The sequence below is a fragment of the Mesoplodon bidens genome (assembly GCF_964165515.1).
Source record: "Mesoplodon bidens genome assembly, chromosome: 3".
NCBI lineage: Eukaryota > Metazoa > Chordata > Mammalia > Artiodactyla > Ziphiidae > Mesoplodon > Mesoplodon bidens.
Window position 1 is genome coordinate 9,115,041 of NC_138178.1, and position 23,622 is coordinate 9,138,662.

Consider the following 23,622-nt stretch of genomic DNA (forward strand, 5'->3'; position numbering starts at 1 on the left):
GGTGCATGTGTCTTTTCGAACTACTGTTTTCTCGGATATATGCCCAGGAGTGGGATTGCTGGATCATATGGTAACTCTATTATTATTTATTTTTTAAATTTTTTATTATTATTATTATTTTTGCAATACGTGGGTCTCTCACTGCTGCGGCCTCCCCTGCTGCAGAGCACAGGCTCCGGACATGCAGGCCCAGCGGCCACGGCCCACGGGCTCAGCCGCCCCGCAGCACGTGGGATCCTCCCAGACCGGGGCACAAACCCATGTCCCCTGCATCGGCAGGCGGACTCTCAACCACTGTGCCACCAGGGAAGCCCTATTTTTACTTTTTAAGGAATCTCCATGCTTTCTCCATAGTGGCTGCACCAATTTACATTCCCACCAACAGTGTAGGAGGGTTCCTTTTTCTCAACACCCTCTCCAGCATTTATTTTTTGTAGACTTTTAAATGATGGCCATTCTGTGAGGTGATACCTCATTGTAGTTTTGATTTGTGTGTCTCTAATAATTAGTGATACTGAACATCTTTTCATGTGCTCATTGGCCATGTGTATGTCTTCTTTGGAGAAATGTCTATTTAGGTTTTCTGCCCATTTTTTGATTTTTTTTAAATTAAGCTGTATGAGCTGTTTGTATATTTTGGAAATTAATCCTATGTCGGTAGCATTTTTTGCAAACATTTTCTCCCATTCTATAGGTTGTCTTTTCATTTTGTTTATGGTTTCTTTTGCTGTGCAAAAGCTTTTAAGTCCCATTTCTTTATTTTTGTTTTTACTTCCATTACTCTAGGAGATGAATCCAAAAAAATATTGTTGTGATTTATGGGCTCAACATTTTAAAGGTTCTATGAGGTGCATGAATCTGTGTTCCCATTTCTCTTTCCAGGTTTGGGGAAGTTTTGAGCGATTTTTGTTTTAGATATACTTTCTTTCCCTTTCTCTTTCTCTTTTCCTTCTGGGATTCCCACAGTGTTTATATTTCTCCCCCCACTTTTTTTTTGGTGGAGTCCCATAAGTCCTGTAAGCTTTTCTCATACTTTTTCATTCTTTTTTTTTTTTTTTTTTTTTTTTTTGCAGTACGCGGGCCTCTCACTGTTGTGGCCTCTCCCGTTGCAGAGCACAGGCTCCGGACGTGCAGGCTCAGCGGCCATGGCTCACGGGCCTGGCCACTCTGCAGCATGTGGGATCTTCCCGGACCGGGGCATGAACCCGTATCCCCTGCATTGGCAGGCGGACTCTCAACCACTGCGCCACCAGGGAAGCCCTCACTCATTTTTCTTTTTGCTCTTCTGACTGGATATTTTCAACTGATCTACCTTAAGTTCACTGGTTCTTTATTCTATTTAGTCAAGTCTGTTATTGAATATCTCTGTTGAATTCTTTAGTACTATTATTGTATTCTTCATCTTTAGGATTTCCAGTTGGGCTCTTTTGACATTTCTTTTTTTAATCTCAGTGCTTTAAATCGATTATTTCATTGTATTCTTTTTTCCCCCATCATTCTTTTATTTTTTTTTGTGTCCAAATAAAACTTTATTTACAAAAACAGGTGGGTGGCCATGGTTTGCTAACCTCTGCTCCAGAGGAAGCAGTGGAAGGGGTCATCTTTAGCTGGCAATTACAGGGAATAAGGGTGTATAGTATGTGGTGGAAGATGTAGAGATGAGGACCAGATTGAGTGGCTACACACTGAGGCCAGAATGCTGCATTCTTTTTCAGTTTGGAGGGGGTTATTCAATGAATATTTTGGTTCACACTGATAGGAAGATTGATGGTTATCAGTGATGGTTGGGCCAGATTACTCCTGTGGTCCTTCTAAGATGGGATAATTAGATCTGCATCTTTCAGTATTCAAAATCTAACAATTTTTTTTCTTAAGGACCTTTTTTCTTTGTTAAAAAATACTTTGAATACATTGTCAATAGCCAGAATTATTACCCTCTTACCAATCTGAAATAATTGGAAGTTACTGGTAAAATTCTTCAGGTTCACAGTTTTGAAGATCCTTAAGGATAGGAGATGCTCAGTTTTAATTTCTGAAAGAGGAAAGGAGGTCTGTGGGGTGTGGGGAAGCCTGTCTTACATGGTGCCTTTCTTGCTCAGTGGTAACATCCAGAATTTGACTTATTAATAAATGTAATTCCTTTTTCACATGAGCCATTTAACGTTCTGATCTGTATAGCTTACTGCTCTGTCTCCCAGTTTGAACAGTACCTAGGCACATAGGTGCTCAGTAAATGAACATATCCGACAAATGTTCTCAATGTAACAGATCCTGCATGGTCAGCAGAGGGAGGGCTGACGCCACAAGTCCTCCTTGGTGGATGGGTTAAGAACTCCCCTAAGGTGGGGTAGGTGCCCCTTCCACATGGGAAGGGGGGTAGGATTTGTATCCATGGATGTTCAATAACTGCTTCTAGGAGAAAAGGTAGAGCTTTTCCAGTAGCTGCAGACATACATTGTCTGGCCAGAGAATGGGATGTTTGTTTTGAATCTTCTGTTACAATGCAGGGGGTTGACTTACTTAGTTTGTGGACCAGAAATTCTCACATCCCAAAACTGCCCAGGGTGCCACCAGCCTGGGTGTAATATTTGTTATAATCTAGTCGTAACAGTAGTTGAGCCAAATCTGAGTTGATCTGATGATTGCGAACACTGGAGAGAATCTTGAATAAGAGTGAAGACTGGCGGCTAAAACCCTTCACCAGGATGCTCAGCTGGGAGGCCCCACGTTCATCTGGTGGGCCCAGGTTCTGACTGACCAGCGAGCAAAAGCTGCGGCAGAGATCTAAGATTTCATTCAGGCAGTGAAACACAGGTTTCAACAAGATAAAGGACTGGGCCAGCAAATTGCTCAGGAAGTGGTCGTGAGCCAATTGGATGCTTTCAAAGTCTCGGGTAGAATTGATTTGATGAAGCAGCTGTGAGAACTGAGACTCCAGCACATCAACCTGGAGGTAGTACTGAAGATTATCCACCAAGAAGGCCATGTGATTTTAGGCGCCACTTGACTGCGGCGGTCTGGTTGGACTTGAGGTGCTTGCGCTGCATCTATAGGGCCCAGCAGTGCTGCAGCTCAGCTTGTACCCGGCGCACACTCAGCAAGTACTTGAAAACAACATTGTACTTTTCCAGGACAGCAGGTGTGAAGAGAATGTGTAGTGGCCACTGCACTTTATAGGAAAGACCTAGGGCTGCCCAGGCGGATGCGGGGGGCTTCCCGGGGAGAAGTTTCCCGAGAAGGCCCTTCTCTTGCCTGAGTAGCATCTTTATGCTCCTTTCCATGATACTCGATTGTTAAGTGCAACAGAGGGAGGAGGTTGTCGTCATCTAGCAGCACCTTGTGTGCTGACTGTTGGAAGGCCACATTCACATCATGTTCAGTTACTGCAGTGGGTGGTGTTTTTAACATGTGTTGAGCTGTAACAATGAAGACCTGAAACAGTTCTCCACGTCCCAGAAGGTAAAAGTCTTTAATGATCTTCAGCTGACCCAGTAAATCTGACTCTTCCACCATCAGCTTCCAGAGATGCTCAGCCACAGTACTACGTATATGATCCACCACCTGCTCAAAGTCCACCAGGCTGAAGAGGGGTTGCTGCTTGAGACGATGCAGCTCTGCAGCAAAAGTGTCCTCCTGGTTTTTCAAAATGGATCCTTTCCTAGTCAGGTTTACATTTTGATTCTCGAACATCTGGACAGATTCTCCAACAAACAGGATTTTTTCAGCAACCCTCACTGGAATGTAGGACGGCAGAATCTCCACTCGCAGAGAAAACTGCTTTAGAGATGGTGCCAGCATGTTCTCTTCTTCTATCAGGCGCAAGTCCTGGAGTTCTCTCAGTTGTTTTCCTGTCAGTCCCCCAATGCCCAGATCCTCCTCATCCTCTTCTGGCTGGGCACTGACATTACCAGAAGATGGACCCTGTTTGATAAAGAACTCTTCGTGCTGGTCCAAGAGGAGTCCATGTAGCATCCAGGCTGAGAGCTGCTTATACATGACCCCGTGACACACGGCCAGGATTTTTTCTAGTGCACTGCGAACAGGAGGCAAACCTTCACAGCTGTGTTTGTACACTGTTTCCAGGATTTGACAACCATGAATCTATTTACGAAGGATACTAAAGGATACGAATCAACACCCAGATGAAAAGGATACACAGGGCGAGGTCCCGAACAAAGGAGCTTCTGCCTGGCATAGTGGCACATAGAGGCACTCTGGCTCACCAACATGGAAGCTCCTCCCCCATCATTCTTATATTTTCTTTTTTGTTCTTCTTTAAACTTCTTGGTCTGGAATGTCATCAGAAAAATGTCAAAATAGGGATTTTCTACTGTCTTCCCCCACAAAGAACACCAATATTGACAATCACCCTTGAATGAGAGTGACATTTTGGAAGTCCAGGATTTTTGTGACAAGATTCCAGCACAGAGTTGGAGCAAAAAACCCCCAGAAACTGGATACATTGAAGGGGGTAAGAGGAATAGTTTCAAATTACCTGTGTCAGCCATCCATCAAGGCAGCACAGCTCAGTGCCAAGGACTTCTTGGCATGAAATTGCTTCCACAGAGGAAAATTAGGTTGTGTGAGTGAATGCCTGTCTCCCTCATCTGTGTTGGATGCTGACAATGAACTACAACTCTTTCTCAATTCATTTAGAATACTGAGTTGTATTGTAACACTGGAGGGTACAGAGGGGCTGAGAAGTCTGCAGTCAGGGCTCTTAAAGAACATGATAAATATGAAGAGCCTACTAGTCTTTTCATGGACCCCATAAGAAAGCCCTCCTATGAGGCCCTGGAATGCCTTGTCTGTGGATATCCTCAACTCGCCCAGGAGCACCATTAGCACTCCACACACCTCACCCACACAGATCCCCACACCTTGGCTAGCTCCCTGTATGGGGCCCAAGGGAGGCAAGTGCAAGTGGTTGCAGGTGGATAGTAAGCATGTGCAAAAAACAAACCAAAGTCTGTGGGACTGGGAGAAAGCAAACAAACTTGAGCATTAATCACTGCCACAGAGAAAGCAAATGGGAGGTTGTCTGTACCTGGGCTGGATTTTCAGGATTGAAAGAAGGCATTCAAAATTAATAATTCTCCCCCAACAGGGAACAAGAAGTGTGGAACAAGTGTATCATAGTAAAGGTCTGAGAAAGCTTCAGAACTCCTTGCAGGACTGATAGAATGTATTTCTCTCACCAAAGCTGTCAGTAAAGACTGGAGTAGGTGGCTCCTTCTTCAAATGTGAAGACAGCTATACAAGCCTTTAAGGAACATGACACCACCCAAGGAACATAAAAATTTTCCAGGAACCAACCCCCAAGAAGTCAAGATCTGTGATAAATAATTCCAAAGAGTTGAATTAAGGAAACTCAGTGAACTACAGGAAACAAAGAAAGATAAGTAAATAAAATCAGGAGAAAGATACACAAATAAAATGAGAGTTTAATAGAGTGATAGAAATCACATAAAAGAATCAAACAAAAACTCTGGAGCTAGAGAATATAATAAATGAAATAAAAATTGCAATAAAGAGCATCAACATCAGCCTTGATCAAGCAGAAGAAAGAAAATGTTAATTCAAAGGGAGGTCATTTGAAATTATCCAGTCAGAGGAAAATAAAGAAAAATGAATGAAAAGAGTGAAAAAAACACATTAATTATAGGATCGCTTAAAGGAAATAATCTACGTGTTATTGGAATCCAGAAAAAGGAAAGAGAGAAAATGGGGCAGAGAGCTTATTTAAAGAAATAATGGCTGAGATTTCTGTGCATTAATTTTGTATCCTGAAACCCTACCAAATTCATTGATTAGTTCTAGTAGTTTTCTGGTGGCATCTTTAGGATTTTCTATGTATATTATCATGTCATTTGCAAACAGTGACAGTTTTACTTCTTCTTTTCCAATTTGTATTCCTTTTCTTTCTTTTACTTCTCTGATTGCAATGGCTAGGACTTCCAAAACTATGTTGAATAAGAGTGGAAAGAGTGAACATCCTTGTCTTGTTCTTGATCTTAGAGGAAATGCTTTCGGCTTTTCACCATTGAGAATGATGTTTGCTGTGGGTTTGTCATATATGGCCTTTATTATGTTGAGGTAGGTTCCCTCTATGCCCATTTTCTGGAGACTTTTTATCATAAATGGATGTTGAATTTTGTCAAAAGCTTTTTCTGCATCTACTGAGGTGATCATATGGTTTTTATTCCTTAATTTGTTGATATGGTGTATCACATTGATTGATTTGAATGAGATCCTTGCTGGATAGAGTAATCTTAGTTGTAGGTTTTTCTCTTTCATCACTTTAGGTATATCCTGCCACTACCTTCTGGCCTGCAGACTTTCTGCTGAAAAATCAGCTGATAACCTTATGGGGATTCCTTTGTATGTTATTTTTTGTTTTTCCCTTGCTCCTTTTAATATCTTTTTCTTTGAATTTAATTTTTGTTAGTTTGATTAATATGTGTCCTGGTGTGTTTCTCCTAGGGTTTATACTGTACGGGACTCTCTGTGCTTCCTGGACTTGGGTGACTATTTCCTTTCCCATGTTAGGGAAGTTTTTCACTATAATCTCTTCAAAATTTTCTCAGACCCTTTCTTTTTCTCTTCTTCTTCTGGCACCCCCTATAATTTGAATGTTGGTGTGTTTAGTGTTGTCTCTGAGATTGTCTTCAATGCTTTTCATTCTTTTTTATTTATTCTGCTCCTCAGCAGATAGTTCCACCATTTTGTCTTCCAGCTCACTTATTTGTTCTTCTGCCTCAGTTATTCTGTTATTGATTCCTTCTAGTGTAGTTTTCATTTCAGTTCTTGTGTTGTCCACATCTGTTTGTTTGTTTTTTAGTTCTTTTGGATTTTTGTTAAACATTTCTTGTATTTTCTCAATCCGTGACGTGGCACTTATATACAATGGAATATTACTCAGCCATAAAAAGAAACAAAACTGAGTTCTTTTTAGTGAGGTGGATGGACCTAGAGTCTGTCATACAGAGTGAAGTAAGTCAGAAAGAGAAAAACAAATACCATATGCTAACACATATATATGGAATCCAAAAAAAAATGGTACTGATGAAGCTAGTGGCAGAGCAGGAATAAAGACATAGACATAGAGGATGGACTTGAGGATGCGGGGGGTGGAAGGGGGAAGCTGGGGTAAAGTGAGAGTAGCATCAACGTATATACACTACTGAATGTAAAATAGCTAGTGGGAAGCAGTAGCATATCACAGGGAGATCAGCTCGGTGCTTTACGATGACCTAGAGATGTGGGATAGGGAGGGTGGGAGGGAAGCTCAAGAGGGAGGGGATATGGGTATATATTTATGCATATGGCTTATTCACTTTGTTGTACAACAGAAACTAACACAGTATTGTGAAGCAATTATACTCCAATAAAGATCTATTTATTTGAAAAGATTTAAACATCCAAATTCATGAAGTCTATATGTCCCCAATATGACTCATTACAAAATGAACATCTCCCAGATATAAAGCTATAAGCAGATTCCTTAGCAGAAACTTTGTAGGCCAAGAGAAATTTGGATGTTATATTCAAAGTGCTGAAAGAAAAAACTGCAAACCAAATACTTTACCCAGCAAAGTTGTCCAACAGATAAAAGACTTTCCCAGACAAAGAAAATGTGAGAAAATTTATCACCACTAGAACTGACTTACACGAACCACTGGAAGAAATTCCTCAAGAATAAATGAACAGATGCTAATTAGTAACATGAAAACATTCAAAAATATACAACACACTGGTAAAAGTAAGTATATAAGCAAATTTATAATACTATATTACTGTAATATGGTGGTGTATTAATCACCTAACTCTAAAACAATGTAAATATGTATGTACCCAACAACAGGTCACCTAAATATACTAAGCAAATACTAACTAACTAACTAAGCAAGTTCTAAAGAAAGTATTAGACAATAATTCAATCATAGAAGTGGATTTTAAAACCCACATTCAACAGTGGATAGATCATCCAGACAAAAAAAAATCAATACGGAAATCTTTTGACTTGAGTTATACTTTAGACCGAAGGGACCTAAAGACATATACAGAACATTCTAAACCACAGCTGCAAAATAAAAGTCTTTTACAAGGCTACATGGAATATTTTCCAGGAATAGATCATATATTATGTCAAAGAATAAGTCTTAACAAAATTAAGAGTTGTAGTCCAACTAAGTATTTTTTCTAACCATAATGGTATAAAACCTGAACTTAATAACAAGAGGAAAACTGGAAAATTCATGAATACAGGGAACTTAAACAATGTACTCCTGAACAACCGATGGTCAAAGATTAAATTTAAAAAATTTGAAATAAATAAAAATGAATATACAACATACCAAAAATTATGGGATCAGCAAATGCAGTTCTAAGAGGAAAGTTTATAGCAATAAACATACACAGAAGTAAAAAAGAAAGATTGCAAATAAATAACCTAACTTTGTATCTCAAGGAAGTAGAAAAAGAGAGCAACCAAGCCCAAAATTAGTGGAAGGATGAAAATAACAAAGATCATAGCAGAAATAAAATAAAGATCAGAAAAACAACAGAAAAGATCAACAAAAATAAGAGCCGTTGTTTATATAAAGAAAAACAAAATTGACAAACCTTTAGCTAGACTAATAAAAAAAAGAGAGAACACTCAAAATTTAAACATCAGAAATGAAAGAGAAAACATTACAACTAATACAAATGCAAAGAAATTTTGAGACATGAGACTACTATGAAAAACTATATGCCAAAAAATTGGGTAATCAAAAAAGAAAAAAGATAATTTCTGAAAGACATAAAACCCACAAACCCTTAATCATGAATAAATAGAAAATATGAAGAAACAAATAATTGTAAGGTGTTTGTAGCAGTAATTAAAATCTCCTAACAAAGAAACCCAGAACCTGATGGCTTCACTGTTGAATTATATCACACATTTAAAGAATTAATATCAATTCTTCTCAAACTCTTCTTAAAAACTAAAGAGGAAGATCACTTCCAAATTCATTTTATGAGGCCAGCATTATCCTCATTCAAAGCCAGATAAAGGCACTATAAGAAGAAAAAAATTGCAGTTCAAAATCTCTAATGTATTGTACTTAGATGGAAACATACTCAACAAGATATTGGTGAGCTGTATTCAACATCACATTAAAAAGAGCCTACACCGTGATCATGGATTTATCACTTGAATGAAGTATATTTCAATATATGCAAATCAATCAAGGTGATACACCACATTAACAAAATGGAAGATAAAACTCATATGATCACCTCAGTTCATACAGAGAAATCATTTGACAAAATTCAACATCCTTTCATGATAATAACTCTCAACAACTTAGGTATAGAGGAAATGTACCTCAACATAATAAAGGGCATATATGACAAGTCCATAGCTAACATCATAATCAATGGTGAAAAACTTAAAGATTCTCCTCTAAGATCAGGAAAAAGATAATGATGCCCACCCTTGCTACTTCTATTCAACATGGTGGTAGAAGTCCTAGCCAGAGCAATTAGGTAAGAAAAATAAATAAAATATATTCAAGTTGGTAAGAAACAAGTAAAACTGTCTGTGTGCAGATGACATAATATTACATATAAAAAAGCCTTAAGTCTCCACCCCCACACAAAACTGTTATAATCAATCAATAAATTGATAGTGTTGCAGGATATAAAATCAATATGAGGGCCTCCCTGGTGGCGCGGTGGTTGGGAGTCCGCCTGCCGATGCAGGGGATGCGGGTTCGTGCCCCGGTCTGGGAGGATCCCATATGCCGCGGAGCGGCTGGGCCCGTGAGCCATGGCCGCTGGGCCTGCGCGTCCGAAGCCTGTGCTCCGCAACGGGAGAGGCCACAGCAGTGAGAGGCCCGCATACCGCAAAAAAAAAAAAAAAAAAAAAAAATCAATATGAAAAATTGGTTGTGTTTCTAAACACTAACAATGAACTAACAGAAAGAGAAATTAAGAAAATAATCTCATTTTCAGTACCACTAAAAACAGTAAGATATTTAGGAATAAGTTCAACCCAGGAGGACCTTTACGCTAAAACCTATGACATTGATGAAAGAAATTGAGGATAACACAAATAAATGGAAAGATACCTATGTTCATGGACTGGAAGAATTAATATTGTTAAAATGTGTATACTACCCAAAGCCATCTATAGATTAAGTGAAATATCTATCAAAATTTCAGTGGCATTTTTCACAGTAAAAAAATTTGTATAGAACCACAAAAGACCCTGAATAGACATAGCAATCTTGAGGAAAAGGAAAAAGTTGGAGAGGCATCACACTCCCTAAAACTTATAAACGTCAACACCAAACAAACAAAACAAAAACAAAAACAAAACCCCGAAACCAAACCAACCCACTCCCAAACACACAAACAAACTGATTAAACAAGGGCACAGAACCTAAATAAAAGTTTTTCCAAAGAAGACATAGAAATAGCCATCAGGTGCATGAAAATGTGCTCAACATCACTAGTCATCAGGGAAAGGTAAGTCAAAACCACACTGAGTTATCACCTCACACCCCTTGGGATATTTAGCTTTACTATCAAAACGGCAAGAGATAACAAGTTGCTGGTGAGGGTGTGAACCCTTACTCACTATTGGTGGGAATGTGAAATGATACAGCTACTACGGAAAATAGAATGCAGGTTCTAAAACAAAACAAAACAAAACCCAGAACAAAACAAAAAACACGGCTTATCTACTGTATTATCCAGCAATCACACTTCTGGGTTATATCTGAAGGAAATGATATCAGTATCTCAAAGAGATACCTGGGGCTTCCCTGGTGGCGCAGTGGTTGAGAGTCCGCCTGCCGATGCAGCGGACGCGGGTTCGTGCCCCGGTCCGGGAAGATCCCACATGCCGCGGAGCGGCTGGGCCCGTGAGCCATGGCCGCTGAGCCTGCGCGTCCGGAGCCTGTGCTCCGCAACGGGAGAGGCCACAGCGGTGAGAGGCCCACGTACCGCAAAAGAAAAAAAAAAAAAAAGAGAGATACCTGTGTGTCCGTGTGCAATACAATATTATTCACAGTAGTTCAGATATGGAAACAACCTACGGGTCCACTGACAGATGAATAGATAAAGAAGATGTGAGATATACATACATAATTTAGCTACAAGAAGGAAGAAAACATAGTCACTTGGATAAAACTAGAGGTACATATGATGAACTTAGAGGACACTATGCTAAGCTAAATAAGTCAGTCAGACAAAGACAAATATTCTATGATCTCATATGTGGAATCTAACTTTTAAAATGTTTCACTCTGTGGAACAGAGAGTAAAATGGCAGTTACCAGGAACTGACACCCAAAGGAAATTGGAAGATGCTGGTTAAAAGGTACAAGCTTTCAGTTATAAGATGAATAGGATTTGGAGATCTAATATACCTCATGATGACTATAATTAATAAAATTTTGTTGTGTACCTAAAATTTGCTAATAGAGTAGATCTTATGCCTTCTCACCCCCCTCCACACACAAAGGTATCAATAAGAGATGTGGATGTGTTCATCTTTTGTGGTAATCATTGCGCAAAGTATACATATATCAAATCATCTCAAGTATGCTTTAAAAATGTACAATTTTATTTGTCAGCTATACCTCAATACAGCCAAAAAAAATCTGCTTGGTCTGTTTTATATTTCTCTTTATCACCCCTTTGTTATTTTTTCAGAAAAAATATTTTTAGGAAATATATATTTCATACATAACTATCTTAAATTCTACCTGATCATCTCATTATCAGAAGTCATGAGCAGAGTGACTAAGTTTGTTGTTTTATTCTCTGTTGACTCTCACTTATAATGGCTTGTTTCCTATGTGTTCCATACTTCTGCTTATACATATGATTATGATTATGACAATATATTAGTAGTAGTACTTACTGTAGTATTAGACTGGTAGCATAGGCAATCATACTGGAGTAGAAGTGGTGCTCATAGTCATTCGTTTCAGTCATATTCATGGTAATATTAATGGTAGTATTTGATCAGAGTAGGTAGATAGATCAGAGAAAGCCTGGCTCCTGTTACTCCTCTTTAAACAGAGGAGTTTTTTTTCCTCACTCAGGCTTCACTGAGAATATAGCTATTTCAGGAATCCCAGATCTTCTTTTGTGGTTTCAGCTAGTTTGGCTCTTAAGATTTCCCCTAATTGTGACTGCCCCCCAGATACTTAAATATATTCTTAGTGTAGTTTGTTTACCACCTAAGCATTTGGTAGCAGTGCATTTTGGTTTGGGTGTCTACCATATTGTCAAGTTTTTAATAAAGTCTAACATCTTTTATAAGGGAGAAGAATACTAGACTAAAAACATTACATGTATATATGTGATGAAATCATAATGATACTATTACCAATGAAGAAGAGCTGGTAAACTTTTAAGATCCACATAAAAAGAATATGCTGATTTTTTATGTTATATAAATCACAAGTAAAGACCTATATGACATTAAAAACAACAAACTGCTAGTGTGTTGGGAATAAGTACCTGTGACTCAGGGTATAAGTTTTAGGAATAAGATAATATACAGTAATAGAAATGTACTGTATTTCAAATAATGAAGATATAACTGAAGATGATGGGCTAGGTAAAACTGTTTAATAGTGATAACTGGCTTTAAGTCAATGAGAAAAGAGATGTTAAAAATGCACGTGAGACATTGGAGAACACTTGTTTTGTGAAATATGAGTGGAAAGAGGACTATTTTCAATTATTATTTTATATAATATGCAATGTGAATACTTACATGTAACTAAATTAAATAAATTTTATAATTGAATAGTTGACTTTTATCTACATGCTTCATCATTTATATTTCCAAGTAGACAAAACTCTCTTTTGTTATATATTTGAAGACACATGTGACAAATTTGTATTAAATTATTTTAGTTAATATGAGTGAAAATGTAATATTTCCAAATTAATATTTGTGTAATATATGATTTTAAATATTCATGTGTAAATTAATTAATTAATAGATTGATTATAAGTACACTTTTTTCAATAACTTTTAACATTTAGATATTCAGGTTGGTCAAGACACTCCATCTTTTCATTGGTGTCTCCTTATGTTTGTGTATGTATAATATTTATTTTAAAGTAATTTTCAGATGACTCAATTAATTGCATGTAATGAGAAAAGATTTTCTTTAGTGTTAGCATCTATCGTGGCACTTTACAATTTTAGTTAAAGGGCTTTTGTGTGGAAGTCCTCACATTCCCTCTGAATTCACCTTTCCTGATAAGGATATTAGTTACTCCACCTGGCCACTTAGAGCTCAGAACCGGGCCAGGACAGGACCTTGGGGTTTCTGTCCAGCAGATACTTAGGGAAAGTCACAACACAATTATTGAGCATGGAAGGTGAATGCCCAAGTCTTGGGTGCTGATCTCATTTCTTTCTCTCACAGCTTTATAAACCCTACAGTGCAGAGGAGAAATCACATACATTTTTGTATTTTTTTTAAGGTCTGGAAAGGTTGACTGAAACTCCTTATCTTATGTAGTAGATTTTTCTTAGTTCTCCACCACAAAAGGGTACTTTTGGCCTTATTAGCCCATTTAAGAGTCAATTTTTTTATTGAGGTGTAATTGACATACCACATTATATTAGTTTCATGTGTACAACATAATAATTTGATATTTGTATATATTGTGAAATGATCACCACAGTAAGTCTAATTAATATCCATCGGCTCACATAGTTACAGAATTTTTTTCTTGTGATGAAAACTTTTAAGATCTATTCTTGCAGCTTCCCTGGGGCACAGTGGTTAAGAATCTGCCTGCCACTGCAGGGGATGTGGGTTCAAACCCTGGTCTGGGAAGATCCCACATGCCACGAAGCAACTAAGCCCGTGCGCCACAGCTACTGAGCCTGCAATCTAGAGTCCGCAAGCCACATCTACTGAGCCCATGTGCCACAACTACTGAAGCCCATGTGCCTAGAGCCCATGCTCCGCAACAAGAGAAGCCACCGCAATGAGAAGCCTGCGCACTGTAAGGAAGAGTAGCCCCCGCTCACCATAAGTAGAGAAAACCTACACACAGCAATGAAGACCCAACACAGCCAAAAATGAATAAATAAATAAATAAGTAAATAAAAATCTATTCTTTTAGCAACTTTCAAATATGCAATACAGTATTATTAACTACAGTCACCATGCTGTACATTATATCCTCATGACATTTACATTATAACTGGAAGTTTGTACCTTTTGACTCCATCCATTTCACCCACTTCCAAACCCCTGCCTCTGGTGCCAACTAATCTGTTCTCTGTATCTATGACCTTGTTTTTTTATTTGTTGTTTTTATTTTTTGTTTTGTTTTTAGATTCTACACATAATTGAGATTATAATGATATTTGTCTTATTTTACTTAGCATAATGACCTCAAGATCCATCCATGTTGTTGCAGATGACAACATAGATTTCATCCTTTTTATGGCCAAATAATATTCCATTGTGTATATATATGTGTGTGTGTGTATACATACATATATATATATATACATATACATATACATATACATATATATATATATATATATATATATATATATACAGCACATTTTCTTTATCCATTCAACTAGTGATGAACACTTAGATTGTTTCCATATCTTGGCTATTGTAAATAATGCTGTAATGAACATGGGGATGCATATGTCTTTGCAAGGAGTCTAGTTTTTAACATTCTCTACTTGTTTTTAATTAGCTGATAGTTAATGCCCCCTTCTCTCTGTGTAACACTTGATCCAAGGTGATATTAATCTTATTTTTACTTGTTCTATGTCATTTACTTTAAAAATATTCTGTGTATCAATCTGATGTGTTTGGAGCATAGAGAATTTAAAAAATGAATTTTCACTCTCTCTTGACCTGTTGACTTTTCTCTTTTAACAGAAAAGGGAACTTAAAAATATATCACAATATTTTGATATGAAATTTTCTACTTAACTGAAAATTTTCTCTTAAAGCCTTTCATAAAACTTTGTTATGTTGTTTGTAACATTTGATAATGATGAAGAAGATTTCACCTTCATACTAAACACAAAACATACAATTTATACATATTTATCATCTGGATATGAATTACTTCTGTCTTACCTTACCCTATGGAGAAGAGAGAAAAAAGTGCTTATGGTGAAATAATCCATTGCATAAAAACATCTTGGGATTATATTTTGTAACCAGTTCAATTCAACAGAAATTTAATGAATATGTCTCATGTACAAGGCATGATACCAGCTTCAGATTACAAACATGAGAGATCATAAAAGATGAGAAAGTGACACTTTTACTATTACCCACTTTGAAAATAGTGGTCTGATGTACTCCCAGACCAATTCTAAAGGAAAAATAGTCTATTTAGCATGTATAATTGACTGTAAGAGAAGTGATCCAGGTTTTGGTGTCAGGCAAAATATTTTATTCTAATTATTCGACAGAGGCCCTTTAGAGTTATGGGAATCATAATCACCTCAAGGAGATGTTAAAGTATGAACTTGTTCCAATTAATTGCTGTTGCAAGTTGACATTCCATTGTTAGTATATAGAAATGCAACAGATTTCTGTATATTAATTTTGTGTCCTGCAACTTTACCAAATTCATTGAGTTCTAGTAGTTTTTTCTGTGGTGTCTATAGGATTTTCTTAATATCATGTCAACTACAAACAGTAACAGTTTTATTTCTTTATTTCCAATTTTTTTTCACATTTAAAGTAGATTCAATTTTTTTTTTTACTGAAGTATAGTTGATTTACAATATATTAGTTTCAGGTATACAGCATAGTAATTCAATATTTTTATAGATCATACTCCATTTAAAGTTATTATAAAATACTGTCTATATTCTGTGTGCTGTACAATATATTTTTGTGGCTTATTCATTTTACACATAGTAGTTCATACCTATTGCTCTCCTACTCCTATCTTGCCCCCCCTTTACCTCTTCTCACTGGTAACCACTAGTTTGTTCTCTATATCTGTGTCTTTTTCTGTTTTGTTATATTCATTTGTTTTATTGTTTATGTTCCATATATAAATGATAACATACAGTATTTGTCTTCCTCTGTCTGATTTATTTTGCCAAGCATAATACCATCCAGGTCCATCCATGTTGGTGCAAATGGCAAAATTTCACTTTTTTATGGCTAATATTCCATATATATATACCACTTCTTCTATATCCATTCATCTGTTTATTGACACTTCAGTTGCTTTCATATCTTGGCTATTGTAAATAATGCTGCTATGAATATTGGGGTGCATGTATCTTTTTGAATTTTTTTTTTTGTTTTCAGATATATGTGTGTGTGTGTGTATATATACACACACACACACACACACAGACATTTTGTGTGTGTGTGTGGTACGTGGGCCTCTCACTGCTGTGGCCTCTCCTGTTGCGGAGCACAGGCTCCGGACGTGCAGGCTCAGCAGCCATGGCCCACGGGCCCAGCTGCTCCGCAGCACGCGGGATCCTCCCGGGCCGGGGCACGAATCTGCGTCCCCTGCATCGGCAGGCGGACTCCCAACCACTGCACCACCAGGGAAGCCCCTCACAAACATTTTTTTAAAAGAAGACATACATATGGTCAACAGGCACATGAAAGATGCTCAATATCACAGCATCAGGGAAACGCAAATCAAAACCATAATGAGAGGGCTTCCCTGGTGGCACAGTGGTTGAGAGTCCGCCTGCCGATGCAGGGGACATGGGTTCGTGCCCCGGTCCGGGAAGATCCCACATGCCGCGGAGTGGCTGGGCCCGTGAGCCATGGCTGCTGAGCCTGTGTGTCCGGAGCCTGTGCTCCGCAACGGGAGAGGCCACAGCAGTGAGAGGCCCGTGTGCCGCAAAAAAAAAAACAAAAACAAAAAACACAATGAGATACCACTTCACATATGTCAGAATGGCTATTAACAAAAAGACAACAAATAATAAGTGTTGGTGAAGATATGAAGAAAAAGGAACCCTTGGGCACTGTTGGTGGGAATGTAAACTGGTATAGCTACTATGGAAAACAATATGGAAGTTCCCCAAAAAATTCAAAATAGAACTACCATATGATATAGTAATTCCACTCCTGGGTATTTATCTGAAGAAAATTAAAATCCTAATTAGAAAAGATATATACACTCCCATGTTCATTGCATCATTATTTACAATAGTCAAGATACGGAATGGATAAAGAAAATGTGATATATATATGACATAATATGACATAAAAAGGAATAAAATCTTGTCATTTATGACATCATGGATTGACCTAGAGTGTATTACTGTAAGTGAAATGAGTCAGACAGAGAAAGACAAATACTATATGATTTCACTTACATGTGGAATCTAGAAAAACAAAACAAATGAACAAAACGTAACAGTAGAGAAACAATTACAGATTCTCTGTATCTATGACAATAATGGTTAACAGAGGGGAGGGAGCTGGGGGGAGAGAAACAGATGAGGGAGGTTAAGAGGTATAAACTTCCAGCTGCAAAATAAATGTTACAAGTATGAAATGTACAGTGTGAAGAATATAGTCAATAATTATGTAGTATCTTTGTATGGTAACAGATGGTAACTAGACTTATCACGGTGATCATTTTGAATTGTATAGAAATATCAAATGTAACAGAAATTAACAGTGTTGTAATTATATTTCAGAAACAAACCAACAAACTCATAGGAAAAGAGATCAAATTTGTGGTTACCAGAGACAGGAGCTGGGGGAGGGGGAATTGGTTGAAGGCAGTCAAGAAGTACAAACTTCCAGTTATAAGATAAATAGGTACTAGGCATGTAATGTACAACATGATAAACATAATTAACACTGCTATATGTTATGTATGAAATTTGTTAAGAGAGTAAATCCTGAGTTCTCATCACAAGGAAAAACAACTTTTTAAACTTCTTTAGTTTTGTATCTATATGAGATGATGGATGTTCACTAAACTTATTGTGGTATTGAAAAAAAAATTAAAAATAAATAAGTAAATTTCTGACATGGCTGAATACATAAAATAGGCATTTAGGGGAACATTAACAAAAAATATAATTTTTTGAAAATCTAAAACTGTGTGGAATTATGTAAGTTAAATGTTAACCTCTTTGGTTATTGCTGTTGCTATGGGTGTTGGTCTTCTTTTTTGATATAGTTTAAAGCATGAACAAACTATTTATCTTTCCATTAGAATTTAATGTTAAAATTTTTACCCATTGGAAAATAAACTTCACACCTGTGTGTAGCTAGCTTATTTGCTACTCAGATAAAATAATCTACCTATTTGTCTCCTTTTCTTGTTCATTTTTTGTATTTTTTTGGTGCCAGTTAGTATTTCTAGCTCACGATGTGAACAAAAAATAAGATTTTAGATTTACAGCGTCTTGTGACTTTTTGACAGCTTTTGTGAGGTATTTGAACCTTTGGACAAAACTGAGATTTGGGATATTTAGTGAATGTAATTAATTCATGTAGTCTTCGCCTCCAGGTCATTTGGATTTGTACAAAGCTGCTTATAAATGCAGAATATTTGCTTGCCATTCTCAAAGGAGTATGGCCCTAATTAAACTGCAACATAGTGTTATTATTCTTTTTGAACAACTTTTCCCTATGTGTTGAATTTTTCTTTAGTAATTTTGCAGTACTAAAAATCAAGAGAAAAGAAGAGAAATCTAATCTCTTATTACATTGCATTTCATCTGACAAAGAAGAAATGATGGTACTCCAAACAGAAAAGCAGCCATCTGTTGGAAAGAAATATGAGAAGCTGAATTGTCAAATTCTCTATTTTAAGCTTTCTTCAGCAAAATTGGTCATCAATCATGTTTTAAAATAGAATGTGGGCACAGGAAACATTCGGGGGAAAATATTTTTCCACATGATTGTTTTCTGTTTTATTCGTGGCACGGGGCCTTACAGGGGTTATGTTCATTCTAACCACAAAATTCAGCATTCTCAAAGTAGACTACCCTACTTTAAGTGATCGTATATTGGATATCAGATAGCAAGTTGCCAAGGACTATGTTCAATATCTGGATAGATGAAGAGGATAATGTCTCCTTTGTGAAAAGTGAATTCTATTTATTAGTTCATGCACTCATTCATCTACTTATTCAGTCCGAATGCAACAAATATTTTGAGCTTTTATTCTGTGCCAGGCTTTTTGTTAGGTATTGAACATTTAAAAATGAATAAAATACTATACTTTCCTCAAAGAGATCAAATATTCCATTCCCAGTTACTCTCCATCCAACAGGCTATGCTGAATGTCAAGTGAAAAAGTTACCACAGTTCCAATTATCCATAAAGAACAACTCATTGTTATTCCCACCACTTGTCTAGCTTAATCAGCCCTCAAGTCTTAAAGCTGTCAGGCAATATTAATTTCAGTGATATCTAAAAGGAGCACAGACCTAAAAATCCTGCTTGAATATAAAGAACCCCTCTGTTTTCCTACTCCGCTATTGGAAAATGCTTTGTTATTGTTGGAAAATGAATTCACTTCATAGAAAACAAATGTCCATTGCCATCATGGAGCCATACTATATTTTCCATTAATCCCCACTTTGGGCCATTAATAAAATTAAGAGAAAAGGGATAGAGGTGAATTGAAGAGAGCTAGGTTTTCATTTTCCGGTCACTAAAAAAAATGCTGTGTTTTTATGAGAGACTATTTATAACTCATATGGCTCGTTTGAAAGTATGACTTAGGTTGCAACCATGGCAGCCAATGCCAAGGTTTTATGTTGGGCGTGTAAAGGATCATGAATTTTGTAGTACTGTAGATTTTTGTTTTCAGGCTATAATGCATAATTTTTCGATATTTAACTGAATTTATTTTAAAGTGTTTAGGTTCCCAGAAGAAATGCCTTATCACTACAAAGCATTATCTACCTCCATTTTTTCCTTTTGTTATTTTTCTTAAAATGTTTTTTGTTGGATTAAAATGATTAAATGGCCTATTTAGTTGTAGTTGCACTACAAAATTGTATAAAATATTCTTTTTAAGAAGTTATATTTTTTCCTTGTGGGAATGATGTCAATTTCTAATTGTTGCCTACAGAGAAAAGAGTAATGATACTTAAAAACTTCTGCTCCTAGACTGGTAAACGGCTCTGACCAAATGTGTAAATCTAACCCTTAGAATTAAATGAATAAAAAAAAATTAAATGAAGGATTATGGGATGCTGATAAACAAACAGTGACAGAGTAAGAGTAATGACAGAAAGAAACACCTGTAAATAACATCTACAAAAAACCCAGGTGACAAGAATTTCTCCTGAACCTAAAAGTACAAACTACCAACAGCTACGACACCATTCAGTATCATCATCTATGAGGTAAAAGCAGAATAAAGGCATCGGTGCCTCAAATGGCCCTGACAGTAGAACAATAAAATTGCCAGTAGGTACTTAATGGAAAGTACAACAGGTCAATCTGAAAACACAGACAAATGTGGAAGAAGGGGCTTCAGCAGCATACAAATTTCTCGTTAGTGTGAGGGGGCAGTGAAGGATATCTGATGATGCTGGAGAGTATGGATTGTAGAAGTGTCCAACGCAATCTTTTTTCCCAGAGGGTAGAAACTGCTGGGAGTTGAACACAGATTGAGCTGGGGAGGAATAATGGTTACTCTTCATTGTTGATGGAGGAGAGTAGATTGTATCCCACTTGCTTCAGCTCTACACTTAGCACATGCTTCTAATATTATACTGTATTCCTATCACACTGAATTCCATACCCTTCTCTTTTATGCATATTTCTCTCAAACTAAAGCACTAAGAACCTCAGGATAGGGACCATATTTTATGATATTTCCAGTATAATATCTGTGTATTCCACATTCTAAGATATTACATGTAAAGTTTGAAATCACAAAAAATAACACTGAAATTGGACAAATCTGAATAATTTTTATATTGTTGCCTACTTACACTTTTCAGCCTGCTTGAAATATTTTTGAACATATTGTAAAAGAACTGTGAATAAAACCATATTAAAGTGATAATGTAACACAAGTATTATTGGTTAGCATTACAATTTCATGGATCATCCCCACTCTCCCTGTGATATATATCCAACCATGTGAAACACCATAATTTAACCATTGAGGTCTATATATCACAATGCTGAAGAAGATCCTTGACTTAAAAGAAAAACCACACATACAAAATTATAGCATCCTTTTATATAGTCTTTAAAGAGGAAGCATTTCTAATAACATAATAATAATAGCAATTATTACTTCTAACATCACTTAGATTACTACCACTTATATACTTACCTCTGATTCATACACATGAGTATTTTAATCAATCAATCTCCTATTTTATAGGAGATTGAACATATTGGGAGCTTTGAGTTAATTACCATAAGAAGTGTGTATGCCTGAGGGTGTTTGTGTGGCCATAATATTGAATATTGTTCACACATGGATACCATCACCTCCTATAATCAACTCTTGCATTAAATGTATGTAAAGCTGAAAATGACAAAGTTACTTTAAGCCTGGCCTCCTGTACAACCTCTACATTATTTGTTCTTTTGAACTTAGGCAGAAGCCGTTGTATAAATGTGAACATTATTTGAACACCATGAAACCTTAAGTTCTTGTTGGTCATTAGCATATTAACTTGAATTCACTATCTAATCAGCATAGTATTGGAAAGCATCATATATGTCTGTAGGCCCATGCATTTATTTGAGCAACTTAAGCCACAGACTCATGCTCATGGGTTTGGAAGATGTTCATTCTAAGAGTTGGGGAGTAAGGCTTCTCTGTTCAATACACCTGCATTAGGTTGGCACCTCAAGGCCCCAGGAGCCAACTCAACACAGCAGATTGCTGTTTGGAACACCTAGAGACCTTTGTGAGAAAATTTCAGTGTGGGGCTTCTCTAGGCTTCTCTTTTCCCTTGTTTAACTCCAAAAGAGAGGTGGTTCTATAGCCAAGAGAAAGGAAAGGACTTTCATAGGGGAAAGACAAGCACCGCATCTTTACCATCTCCTTATATCCACATCCAGTGGGATGGCACACTCTGCAATTGTTTGGTGAATGTGATAATGGATGTCACCACCTACCTTCAGTCACTGCTCTGCAACTTCAACTTCAATAAGTAATTTCCAATGTTTTCCTTCAAATTCATCTTCTATAACATAGGAGGAATTATCTTGAGGGTCTTTTTGTCTTTTTTTCCAAAAATGAAAAGGACACTTTACAAACTTGCTATACAAAGATGAGAAATAAAAGATAAGAAAACAGACTTTGAGTTGTAATATATTAAATAATCTCAGCTATTTACATGCTAGAGGCTAAAAAACAGTGCCAGTTATCTAATACACATAATTTTATTCCATAAAAGGAATAAATCTAAGCTGAAGGAATATATAGTTTTCCTTATTAAATATAATGGAATGATTTCAATTTTTAATAGGAAAAATAAATGTGACCTATAAATATTTCATATTTTTACATAAGTTCCCCTCCTTTAAAGGATGATTTCTAGTGGGGCTGTGGAAAGCAAATGGGCTTTGGGGTTAGCTTGGCCTGAATTCCGATTTGGTTCTGCCCCCTAGTGTACTATGTGAGTTAATCAAGAAGCTCCCCGATATTTGGATTCCTTAAAGTATGTGAAATTGCTTAGCACAGGGCAGGTTTCAAGACTTTTGTCTTTCTTTTTCTTGGTATTTAGCAGAACAAGTGATACTGGGTGACAGAAAGAGGGAAGACTCTAGATGAGACCGTGAGGACAGGCACTGCTTAGGAAGAAAACTATAAGCAGGAAAGGGCTCAGGGCAGTTGCTCTTGGCTCAGTGGGCTACAAAGAGGGCTAGAGAGAGGAAAAGAAAAGTCTTAATGATATATGCAAAATGAGTGTCTTTCTGTCTCTCCAGGGATGTGTGAGTAGACAGACAGATTGTCATCAATTTTGAGGGTTACTCGGGATGATCTGAGTAATATAGATTCTATGGAATGAGAAAAATCCCCTTTGTAGGGTGTACAAACTGTGTGTGTTTAAGAGCTGGCCCACCAGAGCAACAGCGAAGAGTCTTCTTAGAGGCTCTAGAACTTGGTGTGAGGTAGGGCTGTCTGCTCTCTGCAGACAGCGGGTATCTGCTCTAAGGGGGTCCCAGCAGGGTTCATCTATCTAAGGACACTGGTATTTCCCACAGCCACTTTGTTAGTGTACCATAGGTGTCAGTGCAGCGATGTGATGCGTCGCCACCCACTGCACCCACTGACCCGTGCACACATCATGAGAACTCGTAGAGGTGGTCAGAAGCTGGGTGGAATAGTGGTGAAGAGGACAGGATCTAGGGACAGCATGCTGAGGGGTGACCCTGACGTTGCCTCTTACTAGCTTAGCCATGTTATTTAGGTCTTCTGCTCAATTTCCTCATCTTTGAAATTGGCAGTAATAACAATTCTTATCTCGTAGGGGCATTTGGAGGGAGTTCAATGTGACATCAATGTATAAGTCACCTAAATTTGGTTATCCTTCTGCTATACGTGATCTGAGTCCTATAGCAATTAACACAGCAGAACTATATTTGCATAAGTAGCTTTATACTCTCTGCTTATATG

General features: G+C 37.2%; 1 pseudogene across 1 annotated transcript; it reads right to left on the bottom strand.

The window, feature by feature from the left end:
* Positions 1-2,275: 2,275 nt before the first annotated feature.
* Positions 2,276-23,407, bottom strand: LOC308613993 (gamma-tubulin complex component 4-like; annotated as a pseudogene). The gene is made up of 2 exons: positions 23,228-23,407; positions 2,276-4,101 (listed from the first exon to the last, which is right to left on the bottom strand). The product of its transcript is annotated as a gamma-tubulin complex component 4-like (transcript).
* Positions 23,408-23,622: the final 215 nt, after the last annotated feature.